At 42.6% G+C, this 26,060-nt stretch overlaps 1 long non-coding RNA gene across 12 annotated transcripts in view; it reads right to left on the minus strand.

Annotated features, from left to right (window-relative positions):
• The window catches only part of LOC144310200 (uncharacterized), an 807,232-nt gene that overhangs the window by 749,056 nt on the left and 32,116 nt on the right, over positions 1-26,060 (minus strand). For 6 of the 12 annotated variants that reach the window (XR_013375891.1, XR_013375889.1, XR_013375885.1 and 3 more), the window contains exons 3-4: positions 6,774-6,927; positions 6,540-6,645 (exon numbers count right to left, since the gene is read on the minus strand). The exons of the other annotated variants lie outside the window; for them this stretch is intronic. This is a non-coding gene — a long non-coding RNA (uncharacterized LOC144310200). The remainder of the gene's footprint in view (positions 1-6,539; positions 6,646-6,773; positions 6,928-26,060) is intronic. 12 annotated transcript variants of the gene reach the window in all.

Consider the following 26,060-nt stretch of genomic DNA (forward strand, 5'->3'; position numbering starts at 1 on the left):
CAATGAGGAAACCAAGATGTCAGAAAAAGAGGTGACCTGGCTGCAGCCCCCCAGTCCTAGACAACTGGATTGATGTTCACTGTGATAAAGTTGTCCCTGGCTCTGAACCTCAAGCTCCCTCACCAGCATCTGTGAATATGCCTGCGAACTAGGGTCTGGCCTGGTTTGTTGCATTCCACGTAATTCGCTCTCACAAAAATTAGCCAGGAAAGGACAAAACCCCAGAATATTTGGACCCTGCATTCCCACTCACTGGGTTGAGACCTAAAAGGAAAATATTTGCAGAAGTGATACAGGGACACCCAGAGAAGGAATGAGTGGGAATGGACTTGCAATACAGGTGGGTATTTTAGCATAGCATCTGTTAGCAATGTTCTCTGATATGCTGATCAACTACCTGGGCCTTAGCAACCCCTTCTATAACATGAGATAGTGGTTGAATAAGGGATACACAAGCCCCTACCTCCAACATTTTATCATTGGTTCAGTCCTCCAGACACACTGAGCTGAAATCTTTAGAGCCGGCATTTTCCAGAAGATTGGCTCAATTCACAACTGTTTGCTGGTCCACACAGTCAAAACAACAGTAGCCACAGGCTTTCTTAAGAAAGCTGAATGGAGACCAGGCCAAATACAGGCGCCTATAAAGGGAACCACTCTGGCCAAATGGAAAATCACATTCCGCAAGTTCCTGGAGGGGGAGGAGAGGGGAGGAAGCCGCTGCTTCCAATAAGGACTTCATTCCAGAAATCCCACATAATGGCCTCACAAGCACCCTGGTGTGATAAAGAGATGACTATTTCGGGTGAGAGAGAGTCCTCCTCAGGGAGTGGTGGGTGGAGGATGAGGCAAGTGTTCTTTCCAAGACAAGTTGAGTTCAACTCTTTAAACAGGAATATTGACTCTTCCGTTTCCAGTGTAATGACTTTAGCCTGGTGAATACTTGGCCTCTGCCAAAAACCTGTCAGTATTCAGTGTGTTTTCAATTGTAAAATGGCAGGAAAAGAGGGGAGCAGATCTTTATTAGAGCCTGGAGTTCACACCAGTATCTGGTCTGTTGGTGTCTCTGCTGCCAACACAAAGGAGAATTAGCCCTGCCTCAAAAACTCAGAATTCAGAAGCAGAGGACACCAAAGCTAATTTATTTCTCAGTATATTTCCAGATTCTTTTTTAAAAAGACTGCCTTTTCGTTTTCAATTTTTTAAAAAGTGTAAGCAATTCCCCTATGTTTGCATTACTTCCTCTCCCAAGTCCCCTACCTCTGTACCCTTTTGCGAATGTGCCCTGGTGGGCAGAGTTGAACACTACTTCCATGTCATGTCCTTCTAGTGTAGCACATAATCCCATGGCATCACCATGGCTTTGTGTGTCTGTTTTCTCCTAATTTATAGGCCCCTCCGACCTTCCCTCTTTCTTCCTTCTCTCTGTTAACCACTGAACAAAATATGACATAATAGAAGAGCATGGGCTCTGAAGTCAGACAGAGCCAGTCTAACCTCAGCCTCATCATCTGTAACTCTGGGCTACATGGCTGTACATCTCTGTGACTTTCCCAATCTGTCAAATAGAGTATGAAGGGCTTCATCACAGACCTCTTTTGTAGACTAAGAAAATGCATGCAAGGAGCCTAACATCATGATCTGCTCTTCTCTCCTTCCAGGCACAGACCTAGATGCTGTTCCTGCCCTCAAGGAATCAGGCTTCTGGGGAAAGATGGTCATCATGACTCACGCTCTTGCATGGGGCACAGAGAGAAACTGATGAGAGCTCCTCATGGGGCAGGGAACCTAATAGAAGATGAACTACTCGATCTAGAAAGGTAGCACTTGGTTTGCTTAAAGCTGTCCATATTCATTACTTTGATCAAAAATAACAAAACACAAGGGCACCTGGGTGGCTTAGTTGGTTAAGTATCCAACTCTTGATCTCAGCACAGGTCTTAATCTCAGGGTTGTGGGTTCAAGCCCTGCACTGGGTCCCCACTGGGCATGGAGCCTACTAAAAAAATTAAAAACAAACAAACAAAAATAACAATACAGGGATCCCTGGGTGGCGCAGCGGTTTAGCGCCTGCCTTTGGCCCAGGGCGTGATCCTGGAGACCCGGGATCGAATCCCACGTCAGGCTCCCGGTGTATGGAGCCTGCTTCTCTCTCTGCCTGTGTCTCTGCCTCTCTCTCTCTCTCTCTCTGTGACTATCATAAAAAATAAAAAATAAAAAATAAAACAATACATAAAGGAAAACAAAAAAAGGATGCACAGAAAAAGATGGAAGAAAAAGAATTACATATAAATATTTATATATGTGCATAAATGTGCATGTATATATAAACTTATTTTATTGTTTTCTTTTGTTTTCATGCAAAAAAGATAACTATAATTGCTCCTTCTCCACAAATCAGAGCAGCTGCAAGCACGTGCTTACACATGGCACAGCTCGCTGGGAGTCCCTGACACAAGGGCAATTCCCCTGCTAAGTCCCCTGACAGGACTTCTCTTCCATAGCCCATGTAGCCAAAGTTAGGCAACATAAGAAGAAAGGATTTTGTCACTTTTGCTGTAGAACTAATACACAAAATGAGAGATGACATAAAATTCTGCCTACCAGATGACCGCTGGTCTCATGCTTGGTAAAAAACCTGCAAAAACTCCCTCTTGCACCGGGGTGCACAGCTCTACATTTCACACACATGTGTGCACACACAGACACAGCAGTGCGTATGTGTGTGTGTGTGTGTGTTTGCATTCACATTCATATGTACTGTCCCTGACGAGCTGTCTTCAGAGTTGTGGCATGAGTTAGAGGACCCCGGGGGTAGAGATGGGGTGACACCACCTGCTGATACCCATGACATGTCTACAACAGAAGCCAGCAAAGTTGTTTTGTAAAAAGTGGGAGAATAAATGTTTTACGCTGTGTGAGCCCAGAGGCATCTGCTGCACTATCCAGCTCTACCATTGTAACATGAAAAGCAGCCCTACACAATGTGTAAAACAAACATTCCAATAAAGCTTTATTTACAAAACAGGAGGCAGGCTGTAATTTGCCCATGCCTGGCTTAGAACATGCCACGAACTGAAGGGCTTCAGAAGGGTAATTAAAGCACACACCGCACCCCCCACCCCAGAGGGCAAACTTCATTTTCAAGGGTCCATGTTATTCTATTTTAACAAATGTTTCTGCTTTAATGTGCATCCTCCTATAAAATAATGACCACAGATAATTAGGTTAAGTGAAATTCCCATTTCTCCCCAAACGAACATTATGAGATAAGTCAATTCCACCTGTCCTCTAGCTCCCATTTCAGAGAAACATCCAGAACAGAAGCTACACAGACATGTCAAAGCAAGGTACTGAAGTGGGGATAGGGTAGTGTTCTATTCATGTAAACTACCCTGGATCACATGCAATCAGCAGATGATTTATTAAAGGCTACAAGATAAATACCGATAAAGTCTTCAAATAGAGAGGCGCGTGACATATGCGCAGGAGAGAATCGGAATGATTAATAGGAAAGCAGACAGGCTGCAAATACAGAAAACCTCCTCCACCTGTGGGGAGGGTCCTAGAGAAAGCATTTCCAGTCTCCACACAGCCTTCCAAACTATGGTAATAAAATACACTTCTAATAACAACAGCCATTTCACACCACTTTTTCCCATAGGTTTTGAGACATAATTCATGAGCCCTTCCACCGTCCAAATCTGTGCTTGTACAGTCTATTCTCCACAGGCATCTTCAAGACAGAGAGACTCTGCTTCTCCCTGTTGAATCTTAATGACCAAGCAAATCTTAACATGCAGCAACGGGGCTGGGAAGTTTTGCTGACACGACGCACATCATGTCCCCTCCGGTCGCCTTCTCTCCCCGGTTGAGCTGGGTCTTTCAGGGATCAGCGCCTGCACTTAACTCAGTGTTCTGCTCAGCTGCACGCTCCAACCTTGCCCTTTCTTACAGCTTCTGTAGAGATCCAAGATGTCTTCTGGGAATTTTAGCGATGTGGGAAGGTCACACTCCAATTATGCCTTCCTCTTGTGGTAGTTTTCCCTTCACGCCCTGCCCTGTCCTTCTCCCACCTCACACCAGCAAACACACCCTCAACCACACCTATTTGCTGGGCAGCTACTTACAGAAACATACCTCTTGTGTGCCTGGCTCAGTGCTGGGTCCTAGAGATAAAAGTATGACACAGTGGGTGCCCTTTCATAGCATGTCGCCTATTGGGTGGGGCAGATATGGAAACAAGCCATTCAACATAATGCAATAAACACTGTTATCAAGGTACATAAAGAGTGCTAAAGATAAGCACACAAGCACAAACTAATGTAACAGCAAAAAGTCTGGAAGGATATACTTCAAAGAGATAACACTGGATTCCAAAAATGCATGTGGGGAGTTCGGGTTAGGTGAGGAAGGCTGTCAGAGAAGATGAGAGAAGCAGGCTCCACTCTGGGAGCCCGACGCGGGACTTGATCCTGGGACTCCAGGACTACGCCCCAGGCCAAAGGCAGGCGCTGAACCACTGAGCCACCCTGGGATCCCCAAGCTTTAGATTTAATGTTTGATTTTTGTTTAATTTTTTTTTACAAAAAGGTAATGGCATTATTTCTCTTAAATGTAATTTAATGCAATGTTTAAAAGTTCTAAGTGCAAGAGGCCAGAAGGGGATGAAATGAATGAGGGGCCAGGGCACAAAATTCAGGATGCATCATCCTAGAGTCATAGGGGTGGACAGGGTGCATACAGGAGGGCAGTGGGCTGTGGGGGTAGAGGCCTGGGGGTAGAGGCCTATTAATCATTCTCAGGCAGGACTGAGGGAAATAGAAGTGGGTCTTCCGGGGGGGGGGGGGGGGGGCAGTGGTGAGGGGGTGGTTTTCCTGAGAGACAAGAGAGCACTAGGCAGATAGGGCAGCAAGGGAGAAGGAACAAAAGTGTGTTAGAAATAATAGTAATTACAAATGTCTAGAACACAGGATAAGGATGGGAAGGAGAAAGTAAAGAATATATATGACTGGGTATATACATACTTTAGAGCTAGGATAGTCTTTCCATTATAGGCCCAGCCTCCATGTTTCAACAGCAGTATTAAGATCAGATCAAGTGACCTGCAGCCTCAGCCCCTGCCTCATGGTTCCAGTCCAGATACCCTCATGAAGCTCACTACCATGCTTACTCCATTACTCTAAATGGTGTCTATTTCCATGATCCTGAGATCCACTCCAAGGGTGCCACTTAGACCTCTTGTCTCTTCCTCCTTTATCCCTTCCTTGAGTTTCTTCCTTTCTAGGACCTTCTGACAAGGTTAAGTCATGTAACAAAGCTCTCTACTAAGTATGCCAGATACTACTCCAAGTGCCCCACATATACTACCTCATTTACATTTCCCAACGAACTGACATGTAGGTATTGCTATTATTCCCATTTTATAGATGAGGCAACTTTAGGTCAGAGCGATTGAGTAACTTACCCAGAACACAAAGGAAATAAATGATGATGCCAAGACTCACACCCATGGCCAATGCCTGATCTTATGTTATCTAACTGCTGCCTGCTGGTATAAGTAACCTAGGGACACAGAGGTAAATACAGTAGAGAAGAGGTAAAAGGTTCATTTTGGAGTATCTGAACAAGTAGTCCAGGTCCAGACATGACAAGCAAAGGTGGATGTGAACAGCTCAGAAAAATCAGTGGCTATGGAGGGGAGGAGAAGCCCAACATCAGCATCATGTAAGCTATAGGGAAACTACCTTGAAAGTGGCTAAGGTGGAACATGGACCTAACATCCTTTCTCATATAAAATCGGGGGATTTTGCCTGCAGTAGTTTCTATTCTCAGGCAATTTCAGTTTATTAGGAATTCTGCGCCTCAAATAGTGTGGGAAGTGGTTTTACACTTATATTATGGAGGCTAATTATTGGGGTTTCATTTATCAAAAATGGGGCATTTAGATAAGGAAGAAATGAAAACCAACCAAAGCCAGAGAATCAGCTGTTGGACACCTGTGAGCCACTGGACATGGTTCCCCAAAATCGGATCAAAGCTGTTAGCAAACAATGGCTTGGCCATAAGGGATGTTGCTTTCCTTGGGCCAAATCTGAATAAGCTCTGTGCCTAAAGGGGCATAAGATTTCAATTGAGAGTAGGTGGAGTTATCCTGCCCACCTCCCAAAGATGAACCATGGGGACACCAAGACAGTCAGCAGGGAGATCTGGCACCAAGAGTTGGGGAGCTTGAGCGCTAAAACCTGGGAGAGTCACCAGGCCTCTGGGCGATGACAGGGAAATACCGCCATCTGGTGGCTCCATGACAGATGAGCTACATTCCTATCCATTGTCTTGGGAAGGGACAAAGTTAACTTCAAGCAGGAAAAAAAGTCTTTGGGAGCATTTGGAAAACAAGGTCAACCATGCCTATATTGACAGCATGGAGGTAAGATGTGGCCCAGGCCCAGTCTGTCTGATTGGTGGCTACGGGAGACAGAATGACAGTACAGTGAAAGGCATCCATGGTGAAACTCCTGGGAACAGGATATACCTACCACATGTGGGCACTCCTGGGGACTGCCATGCATTCTTCAGTTGGTATGATGAGGGGCATGCTCTTGATGCAAGTTTGGAAGGCCAAAAGGGACAAAATCCAGACTACTAGATCATGTGGAGGGCAGAGAAAATGATGATGTCAGTGATGGTGGCTGCAAATAAAAAGAATCTAAGATCTGCCATTAATGAATACTTAATAATAACAAATAATTAAATAATCATTTAAAACTAACCCTCACAGAAAGACGCCTGGTTGGCTCAGTGGTCAAGCATCTGCCTCCGGCTCAGGGCATGGTCCGGAGTCCCAGGATCGAGTCCCACATCAGCCTTCCCTCAAGAAGCCTGCTTCTCCCTCTGCCTATGTCTCTGTCTCTCTCTCTGTGTCTCCTGAATAAATAAATAAAATCTTTAACAAAATAACCCTCACAGAAACCCCATAAAAGGCGATGTGTTATTACCATCTCCACTTTACAGAACACACTGTATCCTTCAGAGACAGAGACGATGGAGAATTATCTAGTCTTCATCACCCAGGTGGCAAAGACTAAATCCAGAACTTATAGTCTCGCAGGCCTAAGAATTACCCCTGGAGTTTCTCACATGATGGTCCAGAGACCACCTGCTCTGGACACATCTGGATATTAAAACACAGACTCTGTGACCTCACCCCAGACATACTGGGATGTGAGTTGGCATTTTAACAAGTTTCCAAGGTGATGGGATAACCAGCATACCTGGTACTATGGAATGCATTATGTTCCCCCTGAAATTAATATGTTGAAGCCCTATGCACCATCCCCCACCTCAATGTGATGGTATTTGGAGATGGGGCCTTTGAGAGATAATTGGGTTTGGATGACTTCATGAGGGTGGAGCCCCCATGATAGTATTAGTGTCCTTGTAAGAGAAGGAAAATACACCAGAGCTTCCTGTCTCTGCCATCTAAGGATACAGCATGAAGGATACAGCAGGTCAGGAAGAGTTCTCACCAGAACCCCACTCTGCTGACATCTTGGTCTTGGACTTCCAGCCTCCAGAACTGTGGGAAAATAAATTTGTATTTTAACCTACCCAGTGCATGGTATTTTGTTACAGCAGGCCAAGCTGACTAAGATAGTAGGCCTTATCCCTATACCATCTCATGCTCTAAGATGCTTGGTAGATGCCTGTTAAATAAATGAATGGCCAGTATACTCCACTGCTCTGTCCCTCTGAAGAGATTCACAATTCCCATGATTTAGCCTCTTTTTCAACCTCCAAGTGATGCTTACTGGAGTTTGTCTTCTTCCAAATCTGAGAATAGGCCTCCTTCCTACATCACTTAAGATTCATGGGTAGGGTTGGGGGGAGGCTTCTGAAAGCAAGTATGATAACATGGTGTGAGTGTGGGGAAATGAGAATAGTAATAGCAGCTTTGCTTTGTGTAGCTTTATAATTTACAAAGCTCTCTGGCATTCATTATTTCTTTAGATGATTGGAATTGCCCTGTGAGGTCCAGAGGCCAGATAATTATGATCTCAGTTTAACAGATGATAAAGCCAGAGCTGATGGAATCATAGGGCCCTGCCCATGGCCATCTCACCAATAATGTGGGAATTGGCCCAAGCAGAAGGCAGAAGATGAACTAGCAGAAAAACTTGAGGTCACCAAGAAATGAAATTAGAGGAGCCAACAGAGCTTGAAAAAGAGGTTTATCTGTCAGGGTACTAGCGGCAAGGGCATTCAACCCAAGTAGCTGACGTGACAAGGGAAAGGCCTTTATGAAAAGATGACACACAAGATATAGGCAGGGACAAGGGACCAAGCACAGAACGGCAGTGCCCCTCAGGATTAGCAATAGGGTAAAACCGCTCCCACTCCTGAGAATGAATAAAGCAAGAGGAGAGTGTTCTAGACTAAGGAGGCAGATAGGAAGTACAATAAACAAACAACAAGGCCATTGAACATAGAGGTTGTCTTTGAAGAACCACTTCTGGCTTCAGCCACCTCATTGTCCCACTGTTCCCAAAGAAGTCACCTAGTGGCCTCACAGAAGACCCCCCAAGGGGCCTGATTCTCAGCTTCAGTCCCCCTGGGAGTGGGCGCTGGCACCCACTGTCCAGTGGACCAGGACAGATGCAGGGTCTACTATGCTGGACTTCCTTGAGCCCATCCCTCCCCATGTGAAGTAGAGAGTACAATGGCTGAGAAGTTGAGACTAAATTATATTTTTTTTCAGATGCAGATTCTTTTTTAACACAGGGGGAGAAACGTGTATCCCTATCTACTGAGGTTGTTTACCCCTGCTGGACAATCCTTGATATATTCTTTCTAGTTATGCATAGCTTTTAAGGACAGAGACACAGTATTTTTTAAGTTACCTCTAAGGCAAGGCTTATCACTCTCAACACTACTGACATCTGGGGCCAGATGGTTCTTTGTTGTGGGAGCTGCCCTGTGCATAGCAGGACGTTTAACAGTATCCTTGGCTTCCACCAAAAGATGCCAGTAGCATACCCCTCCCACCCCAGTATGACACCCTCCAGCATCTCCAAACACTATCAGGAGCCCTCTGGGCATTGGGGGGGGGGGGGGCTGGTGAGCAAAGTCACTCTCCATCCCCTTGAGAACTCCTGTTCTAAGTGATTATAATTTGCTGAGCTAAATGCCCCCATCGGCAATGAGAGGAACGGGACTGGGGTAAGGTGAATGTTTAATAAAGATCCTGTCTATATTTCCATTTTGACATTTTGTTCATTATGAATTTTTTTGAATTGAGTTTTTTTAGTTGCATTGCAAAATTATCCTCCTTACTAAGTGTTTTGCCACTCCCTTAAATTTTGCACCTAAAGGATATGTGCTTCATTTGTCACCCCTAAGTCCCAGCCCTAGGCCATATTCCATTGGACCCATCAACATAAGGAAGGAGAAAGTTGTTCTATTTCTTCCACTGTCACTCTTGCCTGCAATGCATTCATTCATTCAGTACTCCTAAGTCCCCTGGTATATGGCTAGCTCATTGTTAGCAATGGCTACATAATACCTCAAAGTGTAGGTCACCAAGATTTATATTAGCATTTCCTACATAATGGGAAAGAGGTATCAACAGAGCTGCAACTGGAGTTAGGGAGAGAGCATAAGGGAACTACTAAAAGTCAACAGACCAGTTATAAGGGTAAAGCAATAATCCTGGGCAGAGATGACTGTGGTTTCAATTTGTGATTCTGGCTGTGGACATGGAAGAGACTGGAAAGAGTAAGGAGACAGAATCAACAGGTATCAGTGATTAATCAAATAGAGGGTATGAGGATGGACTGTCCCAGCTTTGTAATATGAATAAGTGGGTGAAGGCCATGACAGCTGATGAGGCAGGGAAGCGTGGAGGGGCAATCTGGGAGGTACTATGCATCAGGATGGCAAGATGGATATAGGGGTGGTTAGGTGAGGTGCCCCTGAATACAACCATCCATACAGAGTCCCCCCCAAAGGGAAGAACAAGCTGGAGGTAGGGCCACAGGAGCTGGTGGCATTTAGATGTAGGGAGTGCACAAGATGTGCTAGGATGTGGAGAATGACAAAAGGCTTACGGACAACCCTCAATGAACTCTCAAGTTTAAAAGGCAGGTGGAGAATCAGTAATGGATGCTTTTTTTTTTTTTTTGTAATAATAAATTTATTTATTTATATATTTTTAATAATAAATTTATTTTTTATTGGTGTTCAATTTGCCAACATACAGAATAACACCCAGTGCTCATCCCGTGAAGTGCCGCCCTCAGTGCTCGCCACCCAGTCACCCCCACCCTCCGCCCTCCTCCCCTTCCACCACCCCTAGTTCGTTTCCCAGAGTTAGGAGTCTTCCATGTTCTGTCTCCCTTTCTGATATTTCCTACCCATTTCTTCTCCCTTCCCCTCTATTCCCTTTCACTATTATTTATATTCCCCAAATGAATGAGACCATATAATGTTTGTCCTTCTCCGATTGACTTATTTCACTCAGCATAATACCCTCCAGTTCCATCCACGTTGAAGCAAATGGTGGGTATTTGTCATTTCTAATGGCTGAGTAATATTCCATTGTATACATAAACCACATCTTCTTTATCCATTCATCTTTCGATGGACACCAAGGCAGTAACGGATGCTTAAATTAGTGGCTAAAAGAATTACACAAGAACAGGATATTTGCATAATCTCAAAGCATCTCTCTTCAGGATAATTATTAATTACAAAGGGTAAAAGAATAATTTTAAAGTGGAGAGATCTGGCAAATGCTACTTTAACCAAATCAAAACTAACTCACAGCAATGAGACATACACACATCATGTGCCTTCTGGTAGGATGCACCCAGAAGGACCTAGCACCTCCTCTGCAATCTCTTGCCAAAAATGCATAACCTCAGTGTAACTGTGAGCAAACATCAGGGAAACCCATACTGAAGGACTGTCTACAAAATGACTGGTTGCTGATCTTCAAACGTGCCAAGTCATAAAAGACATTATCTCCAGAAACAAAGGGTTTTGGTGTCCCAGGAGAAGGGGAGCTTAGGTCATGGTCACCCAGAGAACAAACTGGATTTGCATTCTCCTAAAGTGAAACCAGCACCTTTCCAGAGCCTGATCTTCTGATTCCAGAAAAGGCAAGAACCCTGAGCAGCCAACAAGAGAAATTTGTAGTGAACAGACCCACTTATTACTTTCAACTTACTTAGCAAAGGTCACCGGGGGGCCTTTGAAAGATACAGAAAAATGCTGTTAGATCTTGCCAGAGGTGAGTTTGTTGGACAGCCAGTTGAGGCCTATAAAATGTTGCTAGCCAATTTCCTTCATTGGGGGGTGGGGGGGAATAAGACTGCTGGATTTAAAAACTACTTACATGTTGTTATTTCCTAATATGACATAAAGGAGTCCTTTTCTTATAGAGAGAGACATCGGCAGTCAGACTACAAGAGTGAAAGTCAAAGTCAAAGAGTGAAAGTGCCAAGTCCCAATTATCCATCTGTTTCTTCATTACAGATTTCAAAGGGTGGTCAAGTTGTGGGGTGACTAAGGATACAGCCTATTCACAAAAGGGCATGCCTATAGGTGCAGGCATTTTTCCAAGCTCTGTTCATGTCACATATACTAGCAACTCTTTAGCCAAACAAAGTGCATGGCCAAACCCAAATTCAAGAAGTAGGATAGTACATTTCACCCACCATGAAGTCTTGGCAAGGATATGGCTATAAAATACTAGTGCAGAGTACTGAAGAATTGGGACCAGATGTATAATATAACATATTTAGGTAGAATAGTGGATATCAGTACAAAACAAGAACAAAAATCCCTGACTATTGATCAGTAGTGGTTAACACGGTAACACAAAAGCACATTTTATAATTGGGGACAGGGGACAGGGAACAGGGTTTATATGGACCAACCCAAACACTGGCATTTGGACTTGTGGTTTCTCCCACATGAGTGAGGTTAGGGTTGATGATGGAAGTTTCAAGGCCTACATCATGAGAAATGTTCAAAGGGAGAAAAGAATCTTAGATAAATACATTTTCCAAATTCCACTCAGATACAAAATTAGAGGTCTAAACTAGAAATGTTCTCTGGAGTCCCTTTCAACTCTACTTGGCATGGTTCCCACTGTGTGCCAGACATTAGGCTGCCTCTCGATCAGTCACAATGTGCTCACCTATAGCTGGTTCCCTCATGGCATGGCAGAAAGAGCCAAGGGCTTGGAATCAAGCAAAATAGGGTCACACTACAGCTGGGCTTATGACGGCTGGGTGAGTCCTCTGCTGCCTGGCCCTAGTTTTATGATCTCTGAAATGAGACAGAAGGACCAGATGATGTTTATAATCCTTCTGGTTCTAAGAGCTTACAATTTTATGACAATGAGGCTATGTGGAGGGATCTATAATGCTCTGGAGGCAGAAGTGGCCTATGTAAGAAGTACAGTCCTCAGGAAGCAGTAGGAACCATGTTGATGAGTTACAGTGGCATTTGGTCAGGGCTTGGGCTCCATGTGCTTCCAAATTATCCACTTATCTACCATCCAGAGGACTATGTCTTCCCCTAGACTCCATCTCTGAGGCTAAGACATGGTCTCTGGAGTGAGATGCCTCCTGGAAGAGCTTCTATCTCTCTCAACCTCATTCTTTCCTGGATCTCACAGCACCCCAAAGATCTGGGTTTCAACAACTCTCTCTCTCTCCACAAATGAGACCACAGGGCCACTTTTTCTAGCAGCCCAGCAGATAGGAAAAAATAACAATACATGCAATAAGAGGAATTTTTATACAGAAATGAATTTTGAGGCTACAATGTAAAGTCCTTTTAGCAGGAGCCACAATTCTCTTAAATAATCATTCCCATAATTGGCTACTTGTGGGGACAACTAATTGTGCATGTAATCATTTGCCTGTACAACTCAGCACCAACTAATAATTAAAGACAGAGCTGTCCTTGCTAAATTTGGCTCCAGAAATAATAGTAATATTTCCAAGTGTCCAATGTCTCCCTGCCAAGGCACTCTAAGCCCCGTTCAAACAAGTTTGCTGTTTTTTTTAATCATCTTGGAAAGGGAAGACCTGCATCCTTGCCCAAAGCCAACACACACTCAGAGAGGAATGCTTCTGGAATAATCTTCTGCTTGCACTTTTTCTACCAGCATATGCTGATTGTATATTAAGTATCTTCTACATACTGGGTGAGACCCTTCCCTTAAATAGCATCTTCTTGCTCATCTCAGCCCTTCTCTTTGTATACCCCCTCAGAGAAGGGCAGGAAAAATCACTGGCCTTTGCAAAAGGCACACCTATGCAACTTCCTCCAGGTCACAGATAGGTCCTGACAAAGCACCTCCCACCTGCAGCATCTCCCTAACCCCTGCCTAGCACATGGCCACCATGTTTGAGAGTCTCTGTCATCCGCCATCTGGAAGCTCCCAGCAGCCTCTTAGCACCAATTCAGTGCTTGTGCCTCTTCAGCCCAACCTCCTGCGACAAGAAAGCAAGCAGTAGTCTTAAATTCAAAGGCAGATCAAGTTATCTCTATATGGTGGGTTGAACTGCATCCCCAAAAAAAGATATGCCCATGTCCTAATCCCCAATACCTGTGAATGGAACATTTTTTGGAAATAAAGATCTTTACAGATGTAATTAAGGATCCTAAGATGAGATCATCCTGGATATCAGATGGGCTACAATCTGGTGACCGCTGGCCTCATTAGAGAAAGAGCGGGAAGATGACACACAAGCTCAGAGAAGACAGCCATGTGAAGACAGAGGCACCTGGGGAGTAATGAGGCCCAAGCCAAAGAACAGCACGGAGCCACCGGAGACTGGGAGAGGCAAGGGAGGATCCTCCCCTTGAGCTTTCAGAGAGCAGAGCCCAGCCAACAACTTGATTTAGGACCCTGGCCTCCAGAACTGTGAGAGAATAAATTTCTGTTGTCTTAAGCTGTGAAGTTTGTGGTGATTTTTTTTTTTTTTTTTTTTTTTTTGTGACAGCCCCAGCAAACAAATATATGCAACTTAGCATCTTTTCATGGCTTCCTTTCCCACTTGGAATAAATTCCAACCTTCTTGCCTGGCCCCTGACAACAGCCCCATCTCAATTTATGCCTCACTGCCACCCACCCGTTGGCCACACCACTCATGACCCTGGCCTTTTTTCTCTGTGTGGGTCACACCAAGCTCGTGCTTGAGGGTGTTTGCATGTGTGGCCCTCTAGCTCACAGGACCAAGAGCATCAACAACCCCCTTCCCTGAGCTACTCTACCTCCTCCTTTAGGCTTCGGTTCAAATGTTCCTCCGGCAAGGAAGAGGTTACCTTGGGGGTTACCCTGAGTTAGAGAGAGAGAGAGAGAGAGAGAGAGAGGGAAATAGATAGCTAATCTCCTCCTGGTGCTGTTTCCCTGGAGAAATCCCCTCTCTCCCTGAGACATTGTCATGATTAAATGAGTCTAGTCACATGGACTGGAGGGTTTCCTGAAGGCAAAGGGGCCACATTTCCCCTCTCCTTTCTATATCTGCTTCTTTAAGGATACTGTGTGGAATGAAGGATGCATCAATATATTCTCTATCTATAATCAAAAGCCCTCTAGGAACAAATACGTATTGAGTGGTGTGTAGAGAGCCCCCATTTGTGTCCAAAACATGAGTTGTTTCTACACCTCCAGTGAAGACTATAAAACAGAAGTAGAAGCAACAATACTAACAGAGGTGAGAGCCAGAGGGAGTGCTAGCAATAATGGGTACTGCTGATGGTATAGTAGAGACCAGGCACCATGTCTTACTGACTAGGAATATCCCACTCAAGAGTGGCGGGATGCAAGGTTTCATCTAGGAAACCCCTCTCCTCTAGGTTCCTATGGCTAAACAGGAGACACTAAGCACCAAGCCCCTTGGGGTCATAGTGCTAAATAAGACAGTGTCCCTGCCCTGGAAAAGCTAAGTTGATCTGTGGACAATACAGGCACAGAGACCATTACAGTCAATATAGACATGTTCTCTCATAGGGGAGTCCCAGATGACAAAGAATTCAGAGATGGAGCCCTGCTAATCCCACTAAGCCTATCTTCACGCTCCCTACTCTATCACCTTCCAAAATCCCCTTCCCAACCCCAAACAAGCCAGACCTGAATCCCACATAAGGCTTGGGGATTTCATCATAGAAAGTTATGAAGTCCTTGAAGAGTTTTAACCTGAAGGAAGGAGGACCTGACTGGATTTTCACTATGTAATTATTATAATACCCTTTATAGCCCTTGATAATATGCCTAACCCCTGGCCTTTCCACACAATCTGTTCCCCCTCACCTTCCTTTTAAGCCATTTAGACCTTCCCTCCACCCCTTGAAAGAACCATGCTTCCTTCTGCCACAGAACCTTTGCTTCTTCCATTTCCTTTTCCTCATCTAAATCATTTGTCCCAGATAAATGCCAGGAACCTGTTTATAGGCATTAACACCACAGAACCTCATATGTGAAAATATTTAATTTACATTCTTACAATAAACACTGTCCATGTAGTGCCATATTTAAATTTCATCAAAACCAAAAAAGAAAAAATATTTCATCAAAACCCTCAAGGTTTGGTAAAAGGACATAATGTTTTAAGACCAGGGCTGGCAAACTTTTTTTTGTAAAAGGGGTCAAATAGTACATATTTTCAGCTTTGAGGTGATATTGTTTCTATAGTTACTATTCAAATCTGCCTTTGTAGTGTGAAATGGTAATGGGCAATATAGATATAACTGGGCATGGCTATGCTCCAATAAAACTTCATAAAAACAAGCAGTAGGCCAGATTTAGCAAGTGGGCCAGAGTCTGCTGACCCCTGTTTTAGAATAAAAACCTTTAAACATCTAATGGTAGTCAATCTTAGTTTTTGTCTCTAATTCAAGCTAGCTATCAAATCAGTAAATTGGCGAACAGTTGCAGGACAAGGGTACAAATGTATGTCAGCAGCTATGGTCTGAATTGAGAGCTCTAAGAAGAAAGTTTAGAAAGCAAAAACTTGCAAGAAGAAGGTTTTTCTCCACATTAAAAGTTAATATTTTAAGTGATTTTCCCCTTAAATAAATAGGTGATCTTTTGAACCAACTAATCCTTAACAAATTAGAATCTTTACACCAAACTGAACTGAGTGAGCATCTGTGTTCCTACAGCCATGTCCCTTCACCCTGAACCTCTTTAAAGATCCATTGATTACTGCCAAGCCTCCATTGGTGGGATTAATTAATTTATGAACCTGTCATTACAATTCATTGATTAAAATGTCCCTCCTTAAAGATTTAATTATGCCCAAAGATAAAAGATCTGCTAATTATTGTCCTTTATCTAATTGAAGTTTTGTATTACAAATAAAGTTCAAAGGTTTAAGACAGTTGCCCTTTCAAACAGTTGGGCAAAGATGAGAATTTAATTAGAGGCAAGACACCATTTTCTCTGATCTATTCTAATGGGAGAAAGACATCAGTCTGGCCAAGATGTCTGGTCAGGGTAGGAAGACCTGGAGAATCTGTCAACTTTCTTGGTCACTTAAGGTTTTCAGCAAACAGCTCCAGTCACATGAGTTGTGGAAACACTTGGCTGCTGGCACACATGGAGATCTTCATTGTGTTAGGAGCAGAAATTTTGCCAACCCAAACTATACTATGCATTTAATTTTTCTTATAAATACTGATGCATGAAAAAGTCTCCAAAGGTTTTTTTTCTTCCTAAGATATTCTGAAAAGGAAACCAAATTTGTTCAGTAAGCAAACCACTGAGAGGCAAGGAAGCCTGCTGCAAGCACCCTAAAAGTCAGGCAGGTCTGGGTTCAAATCCAGAAGGAGGATTAGCGGAGGGCCCTCCTTCCCCTCTTGTTCTGCCCACACAAGTCACTTGGACTGATGGGGGCTCGTCGTCCCTCCTGGGTGACTGGGTAGAGTCGTCTCCTGAAAGGAAGCAAGCTCTGGGAATTCACATTCACTTCTTTCCCTCCCCCTCTCCCAGTTCTTTTTCCTCTCTTTCTCTTCCCCTCTTTCATTTTCTCTCTGATCTCAGATTAATGTGGGGCAGCAAACTTCTCTTTAATCCCTAATCTTCTCTTGAGTGGGCTCTCTGAAAACCTTGACTCATGAAGAACAGAAGGTATCTACAAGCCCTGTTGGCTGTAAATCTACAATCATATTTCTCATTCAGCTTTAAAGAACTGAAGGTTCACCTTCATCTGTGTGACTCTTGTGTCTATCGAGGTAGTTCTGAATCTGTGAGAACAAGAAAATAGTTATTTTTTTGACCTGCTGAGAATTCCCAAACTAACAGCTGTGTTACTTTGGATATTTTGCTTAATCTCTCTGAATTCCAGATTCAACAGTCAAAGTGGAGATAGAATACTTCTTTCATAGGGTCATTGGAAGAATTACAATGGATTTAAGCCACTTAAAAAAGTAACAGGCACCTAATAAGTGCTCAATACATAACTACTATTAATAGCATGTTCCATAAACTAGGGAAACAAAAAAGAACAGTGTAAGGTCCCTGATCTCAAGAGGTTCACAGTGTTATTTCCATATGCAGAATGTTTTCATACTGATAATCCCACCAAGTCTGCCCCTTAAGGGCAAGTGATATTGAAGCTCCAAACGGTTCACATTTCACATCTCTTTCTTTTAAAATAGAATTTATCTGTGCTATGGTGTCCCTCCACCCCATTTCCTGAGGCTGGAATGGAGTGCAGGCTCTGGGAAAGAAATACCCTTCTGCGTTCAATGGAGAACTCACTGGGTATCAAGTCACAAAGGTGGGTTTTTGTCTAGGGAAGTGGAGGGAGAGGAGTGGATGAAGAAAAGAGCTAAAGCCCATTCAAACTATATAAAAATGTTAATATATTCAGGAGAAAGTGAGCTGGATGGGGTGTAAGGGCATGAGTATCTATCCTTTGAAGTCATTCCCAAAAGGAAAAAAAAAAGAGAGAGAGAAGACTGGACGAGAATCTGATATATGCAGCACCTTTAAACTGCCACAAGACTGTCATGTGGCAGGGACCAAATAATTCTGTTATGATAACAGTCAGACATTATTGTAACTGGAAATGACTTTCAGTGAGCTCTTATTATGCACTCGACAATTCTTGTCTTGTTTAATACTTCTAACAACTGTTTGAGGCATGTACTCTTTTATTGTACACATTTTACACAAGGAAAGTAAGGACCAGAGAGGTTAAGCCTTTTACTAAAAGTTACAGAGCTGGTAGATAGTGAGGCCAGGGCTCTATCTGACTCCAGGACCCCAGGTCCTAAAGCAGATTCTAGATCCTTTTGTGGAAAAATATTTTATGATAGGTACTTAATCAGCTCATCAGTGGTTCTCTGACATAGTGAATTCTTAGTCACTGTCCAATAGAGAGGCTGGACCACCCAAGGGGTGAGATAGTTACAAATGGCACCAAATAAAGTCAGGTTGGGGTTTTCTAAAACTGTAACCAAGTTCTCTTCCCACCCTAAGAGTCCATGACTCTAAGAGCATTCCTCATTTTTTTCTCCCCAGAAAAACATAGGAGTTCACTGTTAGAGGTACAGTGCAAGGAATATAATCCCCCCAAAGGAAAACAATAGCAAGAGTATCATATCAATCATTAGGCAAGGAGACTGAATACTCTCACACAGAAGAATACTACTCAGCCATCACAGATAATGCTGTAGACACATGAAAAGTTACCTTCAACATTAAGAGGAAAAATTATGATACAAAATAGAGTATTATATACATATGCATTTTATATGTATTTATACATTCACACACATATAGGAAGGAAGATGAAGAAAGAGAAGGAAGTGAGGAGGAAAGAGGAAGACTATCAAGTTTATCATAGTGATTTATTCCTAAGGAACAGAGTATTGGGAGGTTGCCTATCTACTTTTATTATCTACATTTTCTGATTTTCTATAATTACCATGGATTTATTTACTAAGAAGGGGGGAAAACCCTTAGGTTTCAAGCTAGGTGATTTCTTATTCCAAGGACACAAAACAAGCCAGATTTGGAGTCTATTTTACTTAGTTTGACCACTTAGCCACCATAGCTTCTGCCACGTGATTTATTCTTCATGTTTTGCAAGCCAGGCTGTGGACACATTTGCTTCACTGGTGACCAATGCCCAGGACACCTTCGTCAGCCAGTCTGACAGTCGTGCTGGCTCCCGCACCTTGCCTTGCACTTGCCTACATGGTGCCCATCTCCCTGAGAACAGCTACCCAAATGATTCCTCTGGGTCTTTCTATCCCATGAACCTTGAGAGTGGGCACTACTCCAATCTCCACTCTTCAAAGACGGCAGGAGTCAGGGCTCAGACACCTCTCCACAAATCCAATCCTCTGCATGTGGGACCCCTTCCCTCAGATCTTCCAGAATCCTACTGTTTGTAAGCCCCCTCAGGAGCAGCCTGAGAGACAGTATCTTCAGCCTTTCTGCTCCACCAGGTCAAACCTTTCCCAATTAGGATCCTTGCTGCTAGCCCAAGGATTGGGCTCCTGCCTCCTCCTTCTTTGTTCTTGTCCTGGCCTTGCCTTTTGTTTGCATCTGTTTGCTTTGGTTTTGAAAGTTTTTTTTAACTCTGAACATAACCCTACCACACCTAAAAGATATGGAAAGGCTTCTACTGTTTACCTACAATGGGATCTTTGAGAGTAAAAATATAACTAAGTCATGGATGGAGAAACTCCAGGCAACATTAAAAATTAGGACAGCACTGTGGGGCAAGTTGGAAAGAAAGCCCCCTCCCAAGGCAACACAGGGCCAACCAGGCAGGCTAACTCGTGTGAACTTGCTCCAGCCACCTGGGCTGTTGGTCAGAGTGGGGACATGGTTCCAGCTGTCCTCAAATTTATGGTTACTCCCAGGGCTGCTCTTCTGCAGCACTAGGAAGCAACAATAATGTTCTGACCATGGGGGTGCTTGGGTGGCTCAGTCAGTTAAGCGTCTGCTTTTGAGGAGGTCATGATCCCAGAGCCCTGGGTTCGAGCCGAATGTTGGGCTCCCTGCTAAGCAAGGAGTCTGCTTCTCCCTCTCCCTCTGCTGCTCCCCCTGCTTGTGCACATGCATGCCTCCTTCTCCCTCTCTTTCAGTCAAATAAATAAATAAAATCTTAAAAAAGAACGTTCTGACCAGAGAGCATCGTTGTACCCAATTCTGAAAGGTTACAGAAGCATCAGAGAAGCCTGTTTACTGGCATCTGTTCACAAAGCTCTTCCCTCCCCCCCATGTGGTGCTGCCTCCACCACGTCTCCACACTAGCCAGGCAGAAGCCCTTTATAGCAGAGATAGGACCCACCCTCATCCCCTGAATATAGGCAAAGACACCCCGGGAGAGCAGTGGCTGTATAGTCTTTTGTGCTGCCCTGCAGTCTGTCTTTCTGGAAGCTTCTTGACTTCAAACAAAGATCAATGCCTAGAGAGTCTTCCCTATCAGCAGCCCACAACTTCTGGAAGCATAGCAGATGTGCCTGGGCTGTATCACATCACAAAATTGTCACATGTGTTGCGTCTATTTTTTTTGACCTATAAGAAAACAACTGATAGTTGTTATGAGCCTAAGAAACGGCCTTATTAATGACATCAAGCTATTGAGCAGCACTCACCAACTGTCGATTTACACTATGTAATGGAATGTGAAGCTCGATTTCCTTGTGTCACATGTATAACGATTAAATTATCAGCAGATGGAAAGTCGTTCTGAGCTATAACAAGGTCCTATAAGGTGCTAATTAACTTGGCACCTTTCTTTTTTTTTTTTTTTTTTTTTTTTTTTTAACTTGGCACCTTTCTAAAAAAGAACTCTGTCACACTTTGATAGGAAATGTTGCCACTTGGGGATACTTATTGGGACCTTAGTACATTTAGGACTTATGTGCTTAGGACTTATCTAGGAGAATTTTTTCTTCTTTATGGTTAGTTCTTGAGAGGTACAGTAATATCATAAACATATGGATTCTCCCATTTGGGTCCACAATCCATACTGCAGCAAATCCTTTTGATTCTGCAAGAAGGAAATCACCTTCTTTCCATGATACAGTACTTACTAACAATTAGTGAGAGAGTCAAAAATTGCACCCCAGCAAACATGACAAGTCTCCAGAAACTTTTGGCTCCCTACAACCTTGCCATGTGGGAATTCAGGAATACTATGTGGTCACTCCACAGACTTGACTTCTCTCCTTTTCATGATTTTAGAATTTGCCAAATTCTTTTAATCAGCAGATTGAGGTGGAGGCCAAGATCACAAAGTTCTCAGGCTTTGCAAGTCATCATTTCTCAGTCTGCAATGACTAAGTAGTGAATCTCAACTACCACAGTTTGCTCTTCCCCCACTCAAAATAATTTGCATAATACTTAAAATTATTGTAAAAATTTTTAATGTGATCACTGCATTGTAGTTATATTTTTACAATGTGCCTTTACCATTTTTGAAATATATGTAGTGAAATATTCATAGATAAAATGACGAGATGTCTTGGACTTGTCCCTGAATAATCCAACAGGGAGGAGAAAGGAGAAGATATAGCTCAAAGAAGATCATCCATAAATTGGCAATTGTTGAAGCTGGGTTCAGAGTACATGGGATTTCATTATACTGTTATTGCTTTTACTGCATGTTTGAAGTTTTCCATAATGAAAAGTTGAAATAAATTAATCAATTCCCAACAAAGTGAGAGAGAGAGACAGGGAGAGGTGATTAAGAATTGATTATGATGCTTTGGATAAAGATTAATGGAATCAATTTAGGGTGATTTCTTTTATAGTCAAAATTGTTCCAAGTTGTATCTCAGAAAAGAATATTATGCATATAAGACTCAACTTGGGGCAATCTAAACTCATTTGAGCAAAGTAACCCAAGATTTTATCTCAGATGAGGACTGATCAAAGATACTCTGAAATAGTCAAATGGTACCTACTGTTTGTGGATCTCACATGTTCAGACAAACTGGTAATAGAACAGCAGGGAAAGGTGTGTGTGCTAACCTGAAGTGAACAGTTACTGCAGGCCAGTATGGGCACAAGTGTCACCCATAGAGGAAAGCAAACAACATGAGCAAGAGAGGGACTCGTGGTGATAACCTGATAATAACCTGGCTTTGGATCATCTTGCATCCCAGCTTGCAAACACAAGAGAGAGAAGAGAAAGGTCACAACTTCCCGATGAGGCAGGTGTATACTAACATTCTAATGTTGTAGGTGGAGAAACTGGGGTCCAGAAAAGTGAAATTTTTTTCCCAGACCCACAAAGTTAATGAGAAATAGAGCTTCCTTTGTTCCTCACCCCACTCTTTCTACATCATGACTCACAGAGCCACCAATTCTAAGGATGAAAGGAAGAGAACAGTCTTTCCAGGCATTTCCAAACACAGGGACAGAAACTTCTGTTCATGAAATCAGCTTAAAATGAGCCCAACTCTTATACACCATAAACAGAAGCTGGAGTAGGTATGGTGAATTACTGTGTTTAAAACTATTCCTACATTTGAATATGACTGAAAGGGTTCAGCAGAAAAAAATAGTTGGCCTCCTTCTGAACTAAAGTTTGAGAGAAGAATTCATCTAGTAAGTGATGGAGGTTATGAAACTCAGCGTTTATTGAAATAAGCCCTTTCATTGTTAATTGCTGACTCATCCTGAAGGAGAAGTGAGAACTGGAAGACCATGGTGCTCATCTCATTTTGTCTTGAGCCAAGCCAGGATTGTTTCTTACTGTAAAAGGAGAAGCTTGAGATATTCTGCCTTCAAAATGAAACAGATATCTGGGGAAAAAACAAGATGTTTCTAGAAGTCATTTATTGAGGAACAGAAGAGTAACACATCTTCCTCCACAAAACCAAGGAGTCCAGTATTCATGAATAAATTCTATGGAAAACAGGTTAAACAAGATAATATATGAAGCTATATGCTATATTCTCCTTTGAAAGAATAAGAGAAGCTTATTAAAGGCTCTGATAAGTCCTAAACTATACTATTGAATGCAGAGTATTTCATCTAATGCATGAAATATCCAAATATATTCTGTCGTAGAGCCATTTTTCACAACACTTATTAGTATCCCATGAAACTATGCCCTGGAGACATTTTTCATAAAAGACAAGGGTATGTTGGTGGGACTCCTAAATAGTTATCTACAGAATCTACTTTGTAGACAAAAATAAATTATTAAATAAATCAGGAATGGGTACTAAGCTCCTTAGCCACAGATATTCTATCCAAGTAGACCTATAACCCAAAGTCAAGTTATAACTCAAGTTAATTTCATAAAAGGCAATAAGTAGTATTTAGACCAAGTGGTAAACTTAGACATGTACTCAGAAGAGTATGGGCTTGATTCTGCTATAGTATTCAGAAACAACTACTTGGAGGAAATAGAATTTGAAACTGAGTATTAAAGAATAGGTAAATCTAGATAGTAGGGGAGAGGAGGAAGAGACAAAGACTCGCTTCAAGCAAAGAGAATAATATGCTCAACCTGTGTATGGCTTTACTATCACTGAGCAAGCCATGTAGAGGATGTATTTTAATTAATGAATGTATTAAGTCTGGCATTTTTTGTAAAATGGCAGAATTCAGGTGAAAACCATTCTGTTACTCATAAGCAATTATAGAGAAACATCTTATTTTTCAGCCATTCTAAATAAACAAGAGCATATAGTAAATGTGATTGATTTCCCTCAAGTTCCGTGTGTGCTAATAGATTAAATTGAACTTCTGATTAAAGGTAGTTTCTTGGGATCCCTGGGTGGTGCAGCGGTTTGGCGCCTGCCTTTGGCCCAGGGCGCGATCGTGGAGACCCGGGATCAAGTCCCACATCGGGCTCCCGGTGCATGGAGCCTGCTTCTCCCTCTGCCTGTGTCTCTTCCTCTCTCTCTCTCTGTGTGTGTGACTATTATAAATAAATAAATTTTAAAAAAATAAAGGTAGTTTCTTCTGTTACTTCTGCTGTGTCTATCACACTTACAACTTCATCCAAAAGGCTCTTAAGTGATTCCTATGAGCTAGAATTTTCCCAACTCATTACTGCTTTGTGAATTTTACTCAGAAGGCCACAGTTTTGTGGGTGCTGTTTCCAATTAATTTTGGCCACTCCATAGCAGTATTTTTCCAAGAGAAGAGCCTGGGCCAATCACAATGCCCACTGTATAGCTATTTTGCAGAGATATTTTCCTTATAAATTGTCTCCACAAGCCTTTATCTGTATGTTCCTTCTGCCTGGAAAATATAATTCACCTCAGCTGCCATTCCCATTTTACCTAATAAATTCATATTCATCTATTATGACTCAGCTCAGACATTATATATATTCTAAAAAATCCTCTGTACTTGTAGACAATAGAAATCTATCGTAAACTAACTTAGTAGGGAAAAGGTGGAGGAAGAAAGCAATTCATTGGGTCATATAACAAGATGCACAGGCCTAATTCCTAGCTGCAGGCATGGTTGGATCCAGGAGCTTGGATAATATTAGGTTTTGTCATTCCCTCCTTCTCTTGGATCTGCTTTCCTCAACTGTCTTGTTTCATTCTTAAGCATATGTCCCCACAGTTCCACACAGTGACAGTGTCACTGTAACAGGACAGGAGCACTCTAAAATTTATGGGTGTATTTTGATTTTAATACAGACAAATTTCAATTACCTTAAATTGAAGGGGTATAGGGGTATATCTCTTCAGCTGTCTTACTATATGTTCCATTCATAGGCAAACTTTCTCCAAATGATAGGAAAGATGACCAGTTGCCACTCCAAATTTATAACCATCAGATTAGCAACCCTGACAAAATGAATCTCTACCAATGGCTAGGTTGGAAAATTCCAAGGGGAAACATTTATTTGTCTGAGTCATATGCCCTGGGCTGCTGAGTTAGTCCCACTTGGAACAGCATTTATTCCTCCCTAGAAAGAAGGCTATTACCTGCAGGGAGAGAGAGAAACAAAAGCTGTCTTTGATGCCTGTCCTGAGCCACCTCGCCCAGTACACAGCGTCTCTCCCCAGCTCTCAGTGATCCTGTACAGACCTCTCCTGGTGCAGCTAACACATGACATTGCTGTTGGCTGTGTATATCCAGCGCTAAATGGTCATGTTCCACATATTCATAGGACTAATGCATGAATGCATAAATCCCACCTCATGAAGTGCTGCCAGGCAGAGGTATCAGTAACTTCAGTGAAAGAGGGTGACTGCCCTGCTATAAACAAGATCTGAATCTGACAAAGAGATGGAGAAAGGGTGCTGTTGCTGGATATTTTGAGTGTGAGAATGAAGGAGTCTCCACTGGTGCAAATCTTCTCTTCACAGCAACCTACATGCAGATGACTCTGCAGCATGGGAGCCACTTGCCTTACCTTAACCAAATCATGTCATAAATATGCTTTCTACTTTCCCCCAAAGATTAAAAATATAACTACCCTATAACCAGCAATCACCCTACTGGGTATTTATCCAAAGAATACAAAAACATTAATTTGAAGGGATACATGCACCCCAATGTTTATAGCAGCATTATCAACAATAGCCAAACTATGGAAGCAGCCCAACTGTCCCTTGACAGATGAATGGATAAAAAAGACACACACACACACACACACACACACACAGGAATATTATTCAGCCATAAAAAGAATGAAATCTTGCCATTTGCAACAACATGGGTGGAGCTAGAGAATACAATGCTAAGTGATATAAGTCAGTCAGGGACAGACAAATGCCATATGATCTCACACATATGTGGATTTTAAGAAACAAAGGAAATGAGCAAAGGAAAAAATGAGAGAGAGAAACCAAAAAACAGACTCTTAACTCTAGAGAACAAATTGATGGTTACCAGAGGGGAAGAGGGTGAGGAGAATGGGTGAGATGGGTGATGAGGATTAAGGAATACACTCATGATGAGAAAAATAAAATAATTTAAAAGATGCTTTCCTACTGTCCCTGAAACTGCATTAATACATATCTAACGATGTATATAAATTCAAAGTTTAGAAAACACCATCCCCATAACATTAGGTCCACCATCAAGCAGTGTG

This window comes from Canis aureus, chromosome 3 (assembly GCF_053574225.1).
Source record: "Canis aureus isolate CA01 chromosome 3, VMU_Caureus_v.1.0, whole genome shotgun sequence".
In the NCBI taxonomy this organism is placed as follows: Eukaryota; Metazoa; Chordata; class Mammalia; order Carnivora; family Canidae; genus Canis; species Canis aureus.